The sequence below is a fragment of the Schistocerca serialis genome, chromosome 10 (genome assembly GCF_023864345.2).
Source record: "Schistocerca serialis cubense isolate TAMUIC-IGC-003099 chromosome 10, iqSchSeri2.2, whole genome shotgun sequence".
In the NCBI taxonomy this organism is placed as follows: Eukaryota; Metazoa; Arthropoda; class Insecta; order Orthoptera; family Acrididae; genus Schistocerca; species Schistocerca serialis.
In genome coordinates, this window is record NC_064647.1 from 87,131,988 (window position 1) to 87,151,682 (window position 19,695).

Genomic DNA, 19,695 nt, shown 5'->3' on the forward strand with positions numbered 1-19,695 from the left:
GTGTGGCTATACATCGGTAACTTAAAGAGAACCACCACAACTGCTACAGTAGTGAAATACCTTAAAAAGAACGGAATACTGGGACAACTAGAGTGTGAAGAACTGCGCACACTGGGCGACAAAAAAGCTTTCAAAGTAGTCATTCCATTTGAAAAGCTACAAATCACACAAGAACCATGATTCCATCGTTAAGTAAGGTGAAACCATCTTCTTCTAGGGTTTCAACGACTGGTTTTGTTTTATAGTTTTATGTGTCTATTCTGCAGTTGAGATCGCCTGCAATAATGGTGGGTTTGCAGTCTCATTTTTAGATGAGTGTGACTATTTTGTCAATTATGTCTACAGCATTTGTGTGCGGTTTAAAATAGGCTGCAATTATATTTATGTTTGCTGCTTCTACTAGGATACTATTTTCTTGAGACCTGAGTTTCTCCTGGCGTATACAACTTTCAAATAACTTCCGGGAATTCAGCCAGGTAACACTTTCAGCGACCGCCGATATTTCGGCGGGAGAACACCCCGCCATTTTCAAGGCAAACTGCAACGGACAGGCGGCGTACATGCAAATTTAATACCTCGGTTCTCGGACCCAAGCAGGAAAGATAACACACACACACTGAACACTAGTGCCACCAAAGATGGCCAAAGTCAGAGCTATCGATAGTGAGACTATGAATTCGCAGGTGAGGTAGCATTGAGTCTGTCCCTCTGTTTCTTGACAAGGGAGAGAGCCGGATTCCAAACAGAGTTTAAACAGAAACCTCCATCCCTGTTAACAAGGTTGCTCGCTAATTTAATCTCAACTGCCTCCCGAATCACACTGTCCCAATAGCTGGACGTGCATGCCAATATCTCGGTGTTATTATATAACATGGAGTGACCAGTATCCAAGCAATGTTCGGCAATAGCAGATCTATTTGGCTGCTGTAATCGTGTGTGCCGTTTATGCTCAGTACATCTGTCCTCCACGGTCCTGATACTTTGACCAATATATGCCATGCCGCAGCTACAAGGGACACGATATACACCCGCCTTACGCAGTCCAAGATCATCCTTAACGGAACCCAAAAGTGCTCTAATTTTAGATGGAGGTCGGAAAACACATTTCACATCGTATTTCCGTAAAATACGACCGATCTTATTGGACGTGTTTCCTACGTAAGGCAAGAAGGCAGTAGACTTAGGTGTTGACTCAGAATAATCATCAATCACCTGATGTACAGTTGGTCGATAGCGCAACGCACGTTCAATCTGTCTATCACTGTAACCATTTTGACGAAATGTAACTTCAAGATGGGACAGCTCAGCTGGCAAAGTCTCAGCGTCAGAAACGATATGTGCCCTGTGTACCAAGGTACGAAGTACCCCTTCACGCTGAGCCGAATGGTGACAACTATTAGCTTGTAAGTACAAGTCGGTGTGAGTACGTTTCCTGTAGACTGCATGTCCCAATGATCCATCATCCTTCCTCCTAACCAACACGTCGAGAAAGGGAAGGCAACCATCCTTTTCCACCTCCATCGTAAAACGAATGTTCGGGTGGATCGAGTTCAGATGTTCTAGAAAGACATTCAAATTCTCCCTACCGTGAGGCCAAACAACGAAGGTATCGTCAACGTATCTATAGAAACAGGCGGGTTTTAAAGGCGCCGACTCCAATGCACGTTCCTCGAAGTCTTCCATAAACAAATTTGCGATCACAGGAGACAACGGACTACCCATCGCAACTCCATCTGTCTGCTCATAATACTGGTCATTAAATAAAAAGTAAGTGGATGTCAACACATGCCTAAAGAGATTAGTTAAATCAGCACCAAACCTGGCTTCAATTAACCGCAACGAATCAGACAGAGGAACACGAGTGAAGAGAGAGACCACATCGAAACTCACTAAAATATCAGAGTCATTCAGCCTCAGTCCCTCCAAACGACGTAAAAAATCAGCTGAGTTCCTGATATGATGTTCACACCGTCCTACTTGTGGACTCAATAGAGATGCAAGATGCTTGGATACACGATATGTCGGGGCGCCGATGTTACTCACTATAGGACGGAAAGGAACCCCTTCCTTATGAACCTTTGGAAGGCCATATAACCTAGGGGGAACCGCACTATAGGTGTTAAGCCTCTTGATTGTGTCCTGCGACAAACCACTTTTCTTCAGGAGGCTGTTGGTCTTTCTCTCAACACTTTTCGTGGGGTCAGCATCGATTCTGCGATACGTTGAATCAGATAGTAAACGTTGCATCTTTTGTAAATAATCATGTTTATTTAAAACAACGGTGGCATTGCCCTTGTCAGCAGGTAAAATAACAATACTGGGATCAACTTTGAGAGAGCGTAAAGCAGCCCTCTCTGCTGCTGTTACATTACTCTTGGGTGGACGAGCCCTAGTCAAAACACTGCATGCCTCCCTCCTAACTTCCTCTGCAGCGTCAGGAGGTAGTTTGCAAACTGCCTGTTCAATTGAATAAAATCAACTACCGGCAAATTCTTCGGAGTGGGTGCAAAATTTAATCCTTTCCCTAGCACGGATAAGGTTGCGTCGTCAAAAGATTTCTCTGTGAGATTTATCACAGAACGTCGAGATATAACATCCGACTCCGCGCGATGAAAACGTTCAAACTTTGCCAAATGCCGGGCAGTAACGGAGTTGTACTCCCAGTCAGCTTGGGTCCATGAGGCACCGTCCAACCAATCCCAAGTGAAATCAGACACTTCAGATGCAACCATTAAATGAAAACGATACAATTCTTTGGAAACAGAATCCAAACGTCGACGAGTAAAACGAATCCTTTCGCGAACAAGAGCCAAGCCAGCACGTTGCTTAATTCGATTGGCGGCAGGAGAATTAATATGGTGCACAACCTTAGCAAATGTTGGGACATGATTTTCATCACGACACCTCAATAAAAACGACAAAGCACATTGCAGTCTAACTCGACAGCTACGAAGTTTATCCAACTTACGTAAACACCGATACATTTCCTCCCCGTAGAGGTAAACAATGTGAGACCTGAGTTTCTCCTGGCGTATACAACTTTCAAATAACTTCCGGGAATTCAGCCAGGTAACACTTTCAGCGACCGCCGATATTTCGGCGGGAGAACACCCCGCCATTTTCAAGGCAAACTGCAACGGACAGGCGGCGTACATGCAAATTTAATACCTCGGTTCTCGGACCCAAGCAGGAAAGATAACACACACACACTGAACACTAGTGCCACCAAAGATGGCCAAAGTCAGAGCTATCGATAGTGAGACTATGAATTCGCAGGTGAGGTAGCATTGAGTCTGTCCCTCTGTTTCTTGACAAGGGAGAGAGCCGGATTCCAAACAGAGTTTAAACAGAAACCTCCATCCCTGTTAACAAGGTTGCTCGCTAATTTAATCTCAACTGCCTCCCGAATCACACTGTCCCAATAGCTGGACGTGCATGCCAATATCTCGGTGTTATTATATAACATGGAGTGACCAGTATCCAAGCAATGTTCGGCAATAGCAGATCTATTTGGCTGCTGTAATCGTGTGTGCCGTTTATGCTCAGTACATCTGTCCTCCACGGTCCTGATACTTTGACCAATATATGCCATGCCGCAGCTACAAGGGACACGATATACACCCGCCTTACGCAGTCCAAGATCATCCTTAACGGAACCCAAAAGTGCTCTAATTTTAGATGGAGGTCGGAAAACACATTTCACATCGTATTTCCGTAAAATACGACCGATCTTATTGGACGTGTTTCCTACGTAAGGCAAGAAGGCAGTAGACTTAGGTGTTGACTCAGAATAATCATCAATCACCTGATGTGGTTAAGAGGAAGGATGATGGATCATTGGGACATGCAGTCTACAGGAAACGTACTCACACCGACTTGTACTTACAAGCTAATAGTTGTCACCATTCGGCTCAGCGTGAAGGGGTACTTCGTACCTTGGTACACAGGGCACATATCGTTTCTGACGCTGAGACTTTGCCAGCTGAGCTGTCCCATCTTGAAGTTACATTTCGTCAAAATGGTTACAGTGATAGACAGATTGAACGTGCGTTGCGCTATCGACCAACTGTACATCAGGTGATTGATGATTATTCTGAGTCAACACCTAAGTCTACTGCCTTCTTGCCTTACGTAGGAAACACGTCCAATAAGATCGGTCGTATTTTACGGAAATACGATGTGAAATGTGTTTTCCGACCTCCATCTAAAATTAGAGCACTTTTGGGTTCCGTTAAGGATGATCTTGGACTGCGTAAGGCGGGTGTATATCGTGTCCCTTGTAGCTGCGGCATGGCATATATTGGTCAAAGTATCAGGACCGTGGAGGACAGATGTACTGAGCATAAACGGCACACACGATTACAGCAGCCAAATAGATCTGCTATTGCCGAACATTGCTTGGATACTGGTCACTCCATGTTATATAATAACACCGAGATATTGGCATGCACGTCCAGCTATTGGGACAGTGTGATTCGGGAGGCAGTTGAGATTAAATTAGCGAGCAACCTTGTTAACAGGGATGGAGGTTTCTGTTTAAACTCTGTTTGGAATCCGGCTCTCTCCCTTGTCAAGAAACAGAGGGACAGACTCAATGCTACCTCACCTGCGAATTCATAGTCTCACTATCGATAGCTCTGACTTTGGCCATCTTTGGTGGCACTAGTGTTCAGTGTGTGTGTGTTATCTTTCCTGCTTGGGTCCGAGAACCGAGGTATTAAATTTGCATGTACGCCGCCTGTCCGTTGCAGTTTGCCTTGAAAATGGCGGGGTGTTCTCCCGCCGAAATATCGGCGGTCGCTGAAAGTGTTACCTGGCTGAATTCCCGGAAGTTATTTGAAAGTACTATTTTCTTGTTTTACGATTTTTTTGGTGGGCGTCATCCAAGGTTTCAATACGATAGATATTCCTCCCTTCTTTGCCATTAGGTAATAATTACAGAAATCGTTATGTTGCCAGCTGTCTATCAGGAAGATTTCTGTTAGAATTGCAAGATCCGAGTTTTGCAGAATGTCTGTTGGTGTTAGGTTAAGAGCACTTTTTACTCCCTCTGTATTCCATAAGACTGCTTTTATTTCTTGCTCCTCTGGTTTTCTTCTTAGTTCAGTTGAGCTCTGCTCAGTCTTCCATTGATCGGCTTGGGAAACGAAATCGACGTACTTTTACGTTTTCTGGTCAGAATCATGGTTCTTGTGTGATTTGTAGCTTTTCAAATGGAATGACTACTTTGAAAGCTTTTTTGTCGCCCAGTGTGCGCAGTTCTTCACACTCTAGTTGTCCCAGTATTCCGTTCTTTTTAAGGTATTTCACTACTGTAGCAGTTGTGGTGGTTCTCTTTAAGTTACCGATGTATAGCCACACTGTTGTTTCTGCTGCTTGCATTTCTTCGTCTTTTTTTGTAGCCATTATGGTTTTATTATTACTCTGGTTTCTTCTATACCCGCTCCTCCCTATCACAGTACTCCAAGTCGGTTCCTCTAGTTCATTGACCTGATTTCGGGTTTTATTATGTTGCTCGTGTGTATTGATTTGGACCTGATTTTGTTGCTGGAGCAGAGGATTTCTGTATATTGTCGTTCCCTCTGGTTTAACTTTGTTGTTGTATTTAGTTTGTATGTTGTTTCCATCAGTTTTGGTTTTCTCTGTGTCTAGGTGGCTTTGCTTTTCTAGACTTTTCTTTATTTGCTCTTGTATTAATATCCCTACTTGGTTTTTTAGGAATTCAGTTATCTCCTCCACTTTACGCCTCCGTTCTCCCATTTCCGTCTTATTTCCGTCTTTTTTTGCTTTTTCCAGAAAGCTACCCACACCGATGTCTCCATTGCAGTTCTTCTCAGATCCTGTAGGTGTCTCTTCTGTCTGTCTCTGTCCGCTATGTGCTGTGTCCTGCGTTTCGATAATAGATGTCGCTAGGTGACTAGCAGTCCATTGTTTGCTATGTGTTGTTTCCTGTGTTGCGCCAATACATGTCGCTTAGTGCCCAGCAGGCCACTGTCCGCTATGTGCTGTTTCCTGCGTTTCTCCAATAGATGTCGCTAGTTGTCCACCAGTGCAGCTGTCTTCCCCCTGCTCGTCTCCTCTTGTTGGATGTTCCTAACGTCTCTTGTAGGATTCCTATTCTCCACCATCTTTGCTTTTGTTTCGTTTTTCAAAGGTCCTAAGCATTTTCTTATTTCACTCACCGCCTCTGGTAAATCGTTCTTCATTTCCTTCTTCATATGTCCTCCTTCTTCTGCCACTTTTCCGATCATCACAAGAGCATTCGCAATACGATGCACTGCACTGTCCGCCATCTTACTCAGTCCTACTGGAATGTGATGAACACATGTTACAAATAAATTTTGGTTTTTTATGTTTTGAGACTTCAGGTGAAACAAGTCTAGATAAATATTTTATCCAACACTTGGGTGAAATATTTCCTTCTACAAACTATAAAAAATTAGTATGTTTTGGTCTCCTTTTTAAAATTTTGTTGAATGAAATGGATGTACCTGATATTTCTTATCAAAAGAAGAACAGATTTATTAACTATGGCATTAATTTTTATAAACCATCAGCCTTAATTCGTAATTAAAAATCTTTAAGTCTATGGTTAATATTGAGTTCTACATTTTTATATTCCGCAACTCTGTGTGGATTTTTCTTTATAGGAATAATGCAGTTTTTATAACCCACAGAAGACATTTTTAATCATTATTTTTCACATTAACAGAAGCTTTTACTTCTTGACTTCTATTTTTTTTCTTGTAAGCTGATGTTACCTGACCTTCTTAATAGAGGGTAACTATTAATTGTAAATTGTATTCCATTAATTCTCTTAAATGTCCAGCTGGAACAACAAGGTTTAAAAGCAGTCAGTTTTGTAATCATTTTTTATTTTACATTATAAAATTTATTGATTATATCTTTTTCAGTAGTAATCCTATTACTTAGGGTTTGATCTCCATATTCCTTGACATCATCATTCGTTTGCATTTTGTACTCCCAAGATCAACTGAAATTTATTTTTAACCCTTAAATAATTTTAATATTACTTGAACTAATTTCATAATGTAGGTTTCATCACATTTTGACTTGGCTCAATTTGGTTTATATTACTTTTGGAAAATAGAGTTTGTAACTTTTCTTTAAATGAAACTTCCTGGCAGATTAAAACTGTGTGCCCGACCGAGAATGCCTTTCTGCATAAGTAGTAATTAACTATTGTTGTAAATGTTTATTTTCAAAAATTATATCATTGTGTTCAGTATTTGAGAAAGGTAATGGATTCTCGATTTTTCTGTTTCTTATTAAGTGTTTCATAGAAGTATGATTCAGTTATGTTCATTAGTTTATAGAAGTCTTTTAATTTTTTAATATTCAAAAATCATTAAGTTAGTCTATAGTGAAGTTAATTTTAAGAAAGTCACAAGCTTCAATCATAATGGATATATTAGTAAATTCTATATCGACAAACTTATTAGTTTCAGTTCCATTATATTTAGTTCAGAAATTCCTTCTTCAATAAATAGAAACATGTATCATATACTACAGCTTTAAATATAGCTATCGATCCGAAACCATATATAAGTTTCAATATAGGAATCAAAAAGCCCACTGGTTGCAAATGAATGTTTCATACATTGACCTATATTTCGACACCTCCAAGGATGCCTTCATCAGAATTAAATTATATATATATATATATATATATATATATATATATATATATATATATATATATATACAGGGTGTTCCAGCTATCTTGTCCACCCAAAATATCTCTGGAACAATAACAGCTATTGGAAAACGACTTTCACCGGTATCAATGCAGGGCTGGGGCCCATGAATGTACACATTTGGGAACATTCTAAAACGAAAGCATATGTGTTTTTAACACAAACTTATGTTTTTTAAATGGACCTCCTATATTTTATCTTCAGCAATCCATAGCATGACAAAGCACATACACAATGGCGTTGATAGCATAGCAATATTCCCATTACATCCCGAGATAATGAGACGCGAAGTAGACACTTGAAACACTCGACATGCGCTGCTAGCACATGTCCGAAGGCTCAGGCGTGAACCCCATGCTGCTCGTAATTGCGATGCGATTGACATGTGTAATCACACCCCCATACATATCAAGAGGTCCGAAACGAATAATACATTGACACCGGTTAAAGTCGTTTTGGAATAGCTGTTATTGTTCCAGAGTTATTTTGGGTGGACAAGATAGCTGGGACACCCTGTATATATATATATATATATAGAGAGAGAGAGAGAGAGAGAGAGAGAGGGAGAGAGAGAGAGAGAGAGAAAGCAGTTTGACAATTATCAAGGTATGCAAAGGTCTCTTATGTCAAATTAGTTTGTGAGAAAGCAGTAATCAAAGTTTTGGGCAGACGTGCTCAAGTCAGTATTAAAATTAGACATGTTTGCCTTACTAGGGATATCACTGAGCAATTGGCCCAGTGGCTTACATTGCTGACGCAAAAAAAAAAATACAAGTTACACCACCTATTGGGTGTAGACAGTGACATGTCCCCATCTGAGACATAGTTGGGTAATGGGCTAAAATATAGTGTCAGGGCTAAATGTTGTAGAAAATATGAGTGCAAATCTTAAAATAGGCCCTGATAGCATCAAATTAGATGCTTCTCGGCATACATTGTATTTCTGAGAAACATCCAGTTAAAAGCTGCTGTCACAGTAATAATGATAAAAATTGATTAAAAATATTAATTTCAGAGTAAAAGAGGTGTGAAAAAGTGAATTCTGTAATCATTGCTATACAGAACGAATAGGAATCTATGGCTTTACAGCTTTTGGACAGAATAATGATCTGGTGCTACATGAGTATCCAACCCTACGATACAAATAGGAATTAGCCTTGCCATTAATAGTGCTATGCATTTGCTTAAACCATTTCATTAAAAATAGCTTATAAATGTGAATCCATAGCCCCAAAACTATGTTTCCAGTTTAATGTTTGTAAAATTCACCATCCAATATGTCCATTTGTAAACAGTATGTATAGGTTTCGCCATGAAAGAAATAAAAGATCATTTGCTTTCGAAATAATTATTGTGTCATCAATAATTAAAACCCAGTCAGTAAAATCAAAGATTTGCAGTGTGATCAAATTACTAAACTGTTATCACTAGATATTACGAATCTGTATACTAATGTACCTGATCAAACAACTATCGATACGGTTGAGAAAGACCTATGTACTTTTAAAAAAGATTCCTTATGAGCAGATGACTGACCTAATTCGTTTTCGAAGAACAGTAGTAAAATAGAGCAGTTTTGTTTTCAGTGCAAATCTATACCATCAGCCTGACAGCCTTTCAGTGAGTAATTAAATATCTCAAATGGGCACATGTCACCTTCATTGGCCAATAGGTGATGCAGCTTGTATTGTTTCTACAACAGTAATTTAAGCCATTAGGCCGAATATTCTAATGTTGTTGCTAGCAAGACATGCACTCCAAAGGCTTGAATGTGTTTAAATATAACTTTGGACTTGAGCATATCTGCTCAAAACTTTGACCATTGCTTTCTCACAATGTAATTTTTGGTAAGTAACCATTGTATGCCATGCCAATTGTCATCTTGGTTAATAATTTCGTCAAACTTAATTTTCTATGTATTATTTTATAATGTTTCTGAAAATTTAATTGTGATGAAGACGTACTTAGATGTGTGACAATGTGGTGTCAGAGGTAGTCAACCCCATTCTCAGAATTTACAGGAATTTGGTGACGTATGTGTGCAGTTGTGGTGGCAACTCCCTCCAGCGACCTACCAAACCCTGACTCCTCCCATGCCATGACGCTTCGTTGTTGTTATCAGTGCCAAAACTGGACATACCAGATATTAGGTCGTTGGTCATAATGTCCTGCCTATTATTGTACATACAAATGCTCTTTGATAGACTATGTCCTATGTACTCACCCATGAGTTCACGAAAGACAGAAAAATATTACCATATTCAAACATGCAGCTGTAATATTATCTAATGCGTTTTAAGATAGTGACATTAGTGGCATGTAAGCTCACATTACTAAAACTAAATTACATATCGATCCATACATGTTACAACATAAACACACCCAATGAACTAGCATTGCTCATGTGAAATACAATTTCAAACCATCCTATGTAACATACAAATATAAATACAGTCTGAGTCTGCAACCAGGTCACCAGATTCCTTCACAGTGTAGCATCAGTGTGCGCATCTCAGTGTCACTGTGGCTGGCAGAAGACGTTGCAGTGAGTTTTTGTGCAGTCAGGCACGCTGGCGCAGTGAACTCACGTGTCCACACCAAGCCATATGGTTGGCTGGCTATGCTAAATGTTAAAAGTGCTGGCTAGTGACAACCCTGTAGTCTCCATCCAAATATAAGTATACTCGGACAAAAGGAAACATAAGCTATAGGTTCTTTGATTCATAGAAGTGCTTAGAAACATGTGTACGAATACATGACTTGAAAGTCGTTTACAGCAGACGGCTTTCAAGCTACAGGGAAACACGAATAAGACACAATATGTACCAGAACGAAAGGGAATCAATAATACTGTAAGACCGAGAACGAAGTGTTTGGACTAAAAGGGTGTAAGAAATGGATACAGTATTTCGCCCTTACTGTTCAGTGATACATCGAAGAAGCAAAGACGGAAATAAAACGTTCAAGAGTGGGATTAAAATTCGTGGTGAAAGGATATCAGTGAAAAAATTCGCTGATGGCCTTACTCGCCCTAACGAAAGTGAAGAAGAATTAGAGGATCTGTTGAATGGGATGAACAGTCTAATGAGTTCAGAATATGGATAGAAAATAAACTGAAGAGACATAAAAGTAATCAGGAGTAAGGGAAATGAGATTAGCAATAATCTTAACATCAGAAATGGTGACCACCAAGTAGATGAAGTCAAGCAAGGCTGCTACCTGGGAAGCAAAGGAGCAAATGACCAACAAGCAAGGAGGACAGAAGAGTCAGTCCTGCAATGGCAAATAGGTCATTGTTGATTAAACACAGATCTTAGTTTTAGGCCGAAACATTTGAGAATATTCATTTGGAGCACAGATTTCCGTGGCAGTAAATAAATGAACGTAGAGAAACTTGAAAAAAAGAAGAGTTAAAGCATTATAAATGCGTAACCATAGAAGGGATTTGAAAATTAGGTGAACCAGTAACTTAAGGAGTGAAGAGATTCTCTGTAGAATCGCCAAAGAAAGGAACATACTGCACAACACCTAAAAGGAAAAGCGACATAATAATACAGTATCAGGAACAACTTCCATGATACTAGAGGGTTCGGCAAAAGGTGGAAACTGTAGGGGAATACGAAGTTTGATATACATCCAACAAATTATTAAGGGTGCAGGTGCTACTCTCAGATGAAGAGGTTGGCCCAAGAGAGGAATCCGTGGGAGTTCGTAGCAAACCAGTCTGCAGACTGATGACTAAAAAAAAGTCGTGTATATAGACATGCGTGTGTGTAAAATAAATATATCAACAAAAAATAAAATAACATAAAATGATTCAGAAATCATTAGAAAATTGTGTAGAGCATTTAGAGACTTTAAAGATGGTCATACAAATATCACAATGAGGAACAATAACATGGTTCAGAAAAATTGGGATGACAGACGCTACACGTTTCATCATTATCTCATACCATTCCTCTGTTTGGAATGGAATATGATTTTAAGCCGCAATGTCACCGCTGATGAATCATAGGTTACTCGTGTTGCACTGGAATCAAAATAACAGCACTTTAAAAGGAGGTATTCGATATCCCCAAAGGAACTGAAGTTGCGACAGACAGCTTTAATCAGAAACGCAGCGTTTTTTGGAAGAGGCTGTTTTTTTTGTTTTGTTTTTTTTTTTTTTTTAGTCATTAGTCTACTAAGGCTGCCAGCCTTTTCATCTCAGAGATTCAATTGCAATCTACGTCCTCAATTTTTGCTGGATCTATTCCCATGTGTCTTGCTCTCCAGCTTTTACGCTCTACACAGATCAACCAGAACATTATGACCACTTACGTCATAGCCAGTATGTCCACCTTCGGCACGGATAACAGCAGGATCGCGTCACGTCATGACGTGGAAGCAGTAAGGCCTTGGTAGGTCGCTGGAATGGGTGGGCACCACAACTGCACTCATAAGTCACCAAATTCCTGTAAATGTCGTGGAGGGTTGTGATGAGCTCTGACGCTACGTTAGATCACGTCTCAGATGTGTTCGATTGGGTTCAGATCTGGCAAGTTGGGGGGCCATTACATCAATTGGAAGTCACCATTGTGTTGTTCGAACCACTTCATCATACTCCACATCTTTTGTCATGGCACATTATCTTTCTGAAAAATCTAACTGCCGTCATCATGAGGGTGTGTACATGATCTGCAACCAGTGTACGATACTCCTTGGCCGTCATAGTGCCTTGCACGATCTTCACTAAACTCACTGATGCCCTGGTGAGTGTTCTGCCGTGCATAAGGGAGCCACCGCCAGCTTGTCTGCATCCCACAGTGTGGGTGTCAAGGTGCTATTCTCCAAGAAGATGGATTCGCACCCCCGTGTCAGCTGTTTTCATTTCCACTGCTTTTCATTACTTTTGTCTATTTTCGATCTACTTTGAGACCACGTTCTTTACGCATTAAGGGGAGCCAGTGGTGGTCAAATCCAAAAAATTACGATTTTTTTTGCTAGGTGCAAAAATAAAATCAAAGGAGAGCACAGTGGAACCTGTGAGGCAAATTTTAGTGGATCAAGTATAACAATTAAAGTGGACGGAGTGAAACAAATTTTTGAACGTTCAGTTCCCAGATACAACGTTAGGTACAAATACTACCTTGGGGATGGTGACTCCAAAGGTTTCAAGACTATAGAGGAACTGAAACCATATGGAAATGAATTTGTAGTTGAAAAGTTGGAATGCATTGGGCATGTGCAAAAGTGTATGGGTGCACGACTTCGAAGGCTCAAACAAACTTTGGGTTCAAGTAAGCTCAGTGATGGAAAGACAATAGGAGGGAGAGGCAGGCTTACTGATGAGGTGATTGAACGTCTACAGAGATACTATGGGTATGCTGTAAGGCAAAATACTAGTAATGTTAGTGACATGCGAAAAGCAGTGTGGGCATTGTTCCTTCATACTGCCTCTTCGAATGAATACCCTCAACACAGCCTGTACCCAAAAGATTCCTGGTGCAAATATAATGCAAAAAAGGACTATGATCACAAACATGGTTTGCCAGCAGCTGTGATAAATGCAATAAAACCAATTTTTCATGACTTAGCACAGCCAGAATTGTTACACAAATGTGGACACGGAAAGACGCAGAATCCTAATGAGAGCGTAAACAATTTGATTTGGAAAGTGATTCCTAAAATAGTGTTTGTAAGCATAAAAACACTGCACTTTGGCATTTATGATGCAATAGCAACCTAAAACCAAGGGAACAGTGTGAAGTGTGAAGTTATGAAGGCGTTAGGATTTACAGCTGGGGTGAACACTGTACGAGCACTAAGAAATATTGACAGAGAAAGGATAAGAGGGGCAGAAAGAAGAGAAAGGCATGTGAAGTATGATGGAACAACAGGCTAGAAAAGAAGACAGAAGAGGAAGCTTTTGGAGGATGAAGAAGAAGACCCTGATAATCCATCCTATAGTGCAGGAATGTATTGAGAAACTTTGATAGCCATTTCCCATAAATTAGAATTTTTCGAATACAAGGAACATTTTCTCAAAATCCACTCAAGCTAGAGAGATGAAATTTTTATACAGCACTCCTAGTGGTCAAACTTACACTGTAACACAGCCATTTGGCAATATGTTCAGTAGTTTCATTTCAGTTTAATTACAAAGCAATTATTTGTAAAAAAATTTGGATCATTAATAAAAAAATAATTTGAAGGAAACTAGAAAAGATACTCCAAAATCCCTCTGTCATAACTGCAACACTAAACCACTCTATATGTAAAAAAAATTCAAATTTTTGTATTTGGTAGTTTATTCATAAATGTTCCTCAAACTTACTGATTTTAACATGGGCAGCATAGGCATCTCCGGCTCCCCTTAAACCCTTCATTTCAATCAACTGACCCTACAACTGTTCTACACTTTTACTGAGGACAGGAATGTCATCAGCGAATCTCATCATTGATATCATTTCTCCTTCAATTTTTTTCCCACTTTTGAATGTTTGTTTTATTTCCAACATTGCTGCTTCGATGTATACAGGGTGGTCCATTGATCGTGACTGGGCCAAATATCTCACGAAACGAAAAAACTACAAAGAACGAAACTTGTCTAGCTTCCAGGTGGAAACCAGATGGCGCTATGGTTGTCCCGCTAGATGGTGCTGCCATAGATCAAACGAATATCAACTGCATTCTTTTAAATAGGAACCCTCATTGTTTATTATATATTCATGTAGTATGTAAAGAAATATGAATGTTTTACTTGGACCACTTTTTCGCTTTGTGCCAGATGGCGCTGTAATAGTCACAAACATATGGCTCACAATTTTAGACGATCAGTTCGCAACAGGTAGGTTTTTTAAATTACAATACAGAACGTAGCTACGTTTGAACATTTCATTTCGGTTGTTCCAATGTGATACATGTACCTTTGTGAACTTATCATTTCTAAGAACTCATGCTGTTACACGTATTGTGAAATGCATTGAGGTTGACGGACATCATTTTGAGCATTAAGCGGAGCACTGAAAAAGTAAAACCAGAAATGAAAGTAAAGTCTGAGGAATTAGAATCTTCACAACCAAAAACAGCAAAAATACTTAACAAATTAGATAACATTGATCTCAAAATATATAACTTAATTAGCAATTTCAGAAAGAATTAAGTAAGATTTTTATAGCAACTATAGGTTTTCTTGATTGTAAAGGTAGAATATTAGTAGATGTAAAAGAGCTTGCAAATGTTTATGATGCAATTACTATACAGTATTTAGGCAAAGAACATGTTACAAAATCTGAATCGTTAAGTATTCCAAACAAGCAGTGCAGCATATCTTAATGAAAAAATTAACCAACTTCACATTGATATAACAAGTATTTTGTACTGTTCTGCACTAAATTACTTCTGGTCATTTGAAAGATTTTTGATTTTATTTTGCTAACTCTCTATAATCCTTACATAGCGTTCCATTTCATTTCATCATTGTGCCTTAGTCCCTTCCTGCGTGATTAATTCAGTTTTCGAGGCTATGGTAAGAGTTTCTAGGTTACCTAACAATTTACTAACTTCCAGATTGTGATTTTCACTCTGCAGCAGAGTGTGCGCTGATATGAAACTTCCTGGCAGATTAAAACTGTGTGCCGGACCGAAACTCGAACTTGGGATCTTTGAATAATTTTAATTCACTAACTTGACTAGCGAGGTTTATTCTTGGTGATTCTCCCAGGTAAGATCCTTTTTTGCAATATAAAAATTTTAGTTCTGTCCTATATGCATGGACAACTATTTTAAATAACAAACTGAACTATTGAAAAGCAATATTAGTAGTAGTAAGCTTTAAATTACCCAATTCCACATACTTTTGTAACTGAGCAGTTAACCATAAAAGGTCCATAATTTCACAACTTGTTTCAACTGGCAGGGTTGTTGAAGTTTTGTGATATTGGCAGAAGTGGATTAGGTGATTTGTTGAACTGGCTCCTCCTGCTCCAACGCTCACTGCCTGTGACACTGAGCAGGTCGGTCAGGAAGAAAAAATTCCACTCCACTTTGAACGGCGTTATCTTTCCAGTTTAATAAACTGGTACTAAGTTTCTGCTTAATGGCTTTATCGTGCAGCTGTTCAATAATAGGGGCTTAGTTGGGGTCTGTATTGAAAACCTGTAAGTCCTGAATATTGTACTGCAAAGGTCTGCAATTACAAAGCAGAAGTTTGCTGCAATGATTCCACATTTACTTCAACTGCAGAAACTAAAACATTGCATACAGCAGAGTTGGTGATCGAATGCACTGCGCAAACACTGGCTTAACTCACTGAAGTTGACGTCTTTGGACCAACAACATATTGTCATGATCTATTGTAGTTGGTAGACTCCAAATATAACATTCCGAGTACAGCTCCCTTGTCCATTGTGAACAAACAGAACAAGCAATATACATTTCCAACACTAAGACTACCTTTTTTCCTATTAACTTTTTTTAATATGCAATAACCCCACCGACTAAAAGAGGCATACTATGCTCCCAATTGAGTGGCAATGTCATGGAAATGGAAATGATAAGGAACATAGCCAACAACAGGACTCTCAAGAACATATATTTTCCTCAACAGCGTTTTAACACTGACTGAATTAACTATTAAGAAACACTATATGACATTTAATAGATGCCACAACGAAATTTTGAAAGTTAGACTTTTTTGCAAATCATAAAATCAATTTTCACAAAATTTTAAACAGGAAAAAAGCTGGTAATATTAATCACAATTAAGGCTTGAAACACATACATCTAGTCATTAAACAGATGTTAAGACGAGGTGTCCAGCCTGAGCTTAGGGCAGACTTTCTTGAGTACACAGAGAGAAATTTAAATTAATAATAGAACTAAATTGTAATATGCATGACAATAAATCTCATGAAGCCCTTTGAAGTTTGACACATGAGTTTTCAAAAGAGAAATTAGGTCGGAGATTAAAGTCTTTCAAATTTTAACATTTGGGTCCTTAAACGAAAATTTAAAAGATTAATTTCTTTATACAAAAAAAAAAACGAAATGAAAATTTCACAATACCAAATTCACTGAAATTTATATTCTGTTTGACTTTAAAAGTAAGCTTTAAATTACTCAACCCTGATAAGCTGTAATTCTGATCCACACTGATGGTCAAAGATCAAAATAACAGTCATTACTGAAAGCTAACCATTGTTGCAGGTTGAGAATACAAACTCAGTCTCTGTAGCAAGAGTTGGTCAAGATGCAATAAACATTTTAGTCACACATAGCAAAACGTACTCACCAATTTTATTTTTACTCCTGTTTTAGGGTGGAAAGTAAATATTGGCGACTCAGCATCCACAAACCAAGGAAATTTGAGCAGGAAATGTACCGACTGAAATCCACGATCATGAGGGCAGAGGGAAGCAGTAATTTTACATATTTGGCGGGCACACTTTACACAGCTACCCAGAACACAATGAATCGAATTTCAGTGCTCGTTGATCAACACAAGTTACTACGCCCAACAGTCGGTAGTCACTGAGACCTGGAGGGAGTGTGCATGCTCGACCAACAGACATGTTCTCTCTCAGCATGCTTGTGATACCGTCTCTAGAATATCAAGAGCAGCAAGATTTAACAAGTGGTAGGAACCGATTATTATGGAATCATGGCTCAAAATTATACCTGAGTATCACACTAGGTCTAGGACTGTGCACCTCTGTCTTCCCTGTGATCGGAAGCTCTACTAACTGATCTATCGAAACACTACTAAGAAGCCATCATCACAGCTTTACTTCCGCCAGTATGTCTTCTGGTGCTTTACAAACTTTACAGAGTTTCTCCAACAAACCTGAGGAAGTAACACTCTTGAAGGAAATGATATTCTGGAGAGATGGCTACTAGCGCATTTCTTCTTTCCTAAATTTTATGGTTTCATTTAGCCATTTTGCGTTCATGTAATGTTGCCTGGCCTGCACAACATTGATCTCTGTTTGTTTACTGTCAGTGACCTGGAGCTCATCAGGCATCAAAGACACTCACATGACAGCAATATAATCAGTGTGTAGCCTGAGAGTGCAATGTGGAGACCAGACAAAGCATTCCACCACAGCATTTGAGCTCAATTATTATATTTGTGAAGTTTTCTTTCTTTTCAACCATTTCTCTTTGTGTAACCTCCATATGTAACTAATGAGTACAAGTGAATCTTTTAGATCTAGTACAAGTATAACAACACCATTTGTAAAGATAGGCAGTTTATATCAATGGCGCTTGATATGCTTACTACCAATCAGTCATTCAGCTTATAACTTGAAAGTCTCAATCATAGGCCCTTAAATGTTAATCTGAGATAAACTTAAACTGTAAAAGAGGATAGACTGACAAACGGTGATACATTAAAATAAAAAATTTCTGACTAAAGTTTTTATTTAGATGTATTCGTTAACTTACAACAAATGATGTGCGCAATAATTGTTTTAATATAGAAATCTTCAATTGTTTGTGTTTTGCTTGTGCAGGTACAAACTTAAAAACTTCCCTGAAGGTGATAAATGATAGTATTATTATCATTTCTAAAATTAAATGTATGCACATAAACTGTTGCAGTGATCATCTACAGGAAAGTGTAGGTACTGTGGATGCTGAGTAATTCAGCAATTACAGTCTACATTCGTATGCAACTCAGCACTATTAGTTTTATTTTTTTATTTGGAGAAGGAGGGGCAATTATTAAAAACTATGAGCAGTATTATGTGGCCCACCATGATTTCCTTTCCTGTTGCAATATCTTCATCTCAGAAATGCACCTATTTCATTTACTTGTTGTCAACATTCCAGTCTTTGTGTTCAACTACAATTTTTACCATTTACATTCTATGAAGTCTGAATGCATGTTCTATCATACTGTCCAATTTGATAGGTAATTTTGGCCATACTCCTTGCCTCATCGATTCTGCACAGAATCTCCATTATGCACAGAATCTCATTTCTTGTTTTATAAGTACAGATGTTTGTTTACATGAGAACGTTAAAAATTGTTCCAGCATCTTCCTGTTGTGTATGTGTTTCTTCGACTGTCTTGTCGCCCAGTTTCCTGCAAATGTATGTAAAAGTGTCTCACTGGAAGAACAGAACCAACTGAGATTTAGGCAACAGTTGTTGATTTTTCAAACGTCATCGTTTAGTTTATCGTTTCTCTAGACACAGAGTAGGATGGTGTCACTACGAACTCAATGGAAGTGTTTATAAATAACGACTCACAGGTAGCAAATATATTCAATGATCATTTTCTATTTGTAGTAGAAAGTATAGGGAGAAAAAGTTCAGGAAAAAATTCCTGCAGTGTGTTGAAAAAGTAAGTCTCATAAGAGTCAGTACTATGAATGTATCACCAACCTCTCCTTCTGCAAATAACAAAACTATATATACTCTATCTAAAATAAAAGCTCATCTGGTCTTGATAATGTTTTCAATACAGTTCTAAGGACTTGTTACCTAACAATAAGTCCTATCTTGTCTGAAATGCGTTACTAACTCAATTTTTACAGAGGGACAGAAACATGATGTTGTCAAACTCCTGCACAAGAAACGTGACTGGAGAGATATCAGTACCTACCTACCTGCTTTCACTGCTGACGTCAATTTGCAAAATTTTTGAGGTGATGTATTCTAGAATAGTATTTCACCTGAGCGACAATAATATCCTCATCAAACCATAGTCGGTTTCACAAGAGTTACTCTACCAGGAATGCAATTGACATGTTCACTCAACAAATTTCACCATTTTTTTCTTTTTGAATCGTCAGTCTTCCGTCTGCTTTGATGCGAACCGCTACGAATTTTTCTCGTGTGACAACCTTTTCGTCTCAGGGTAGCAACTGCAACATACATCCTCAATTATTTGCTGGGTATATTTCAATATCTATCTTCCTCTACAGTTTCTACTATCTACAGCGCCTCTAGCACCATGTAGTTATTCCCTCATGTCTTATCAGGAATC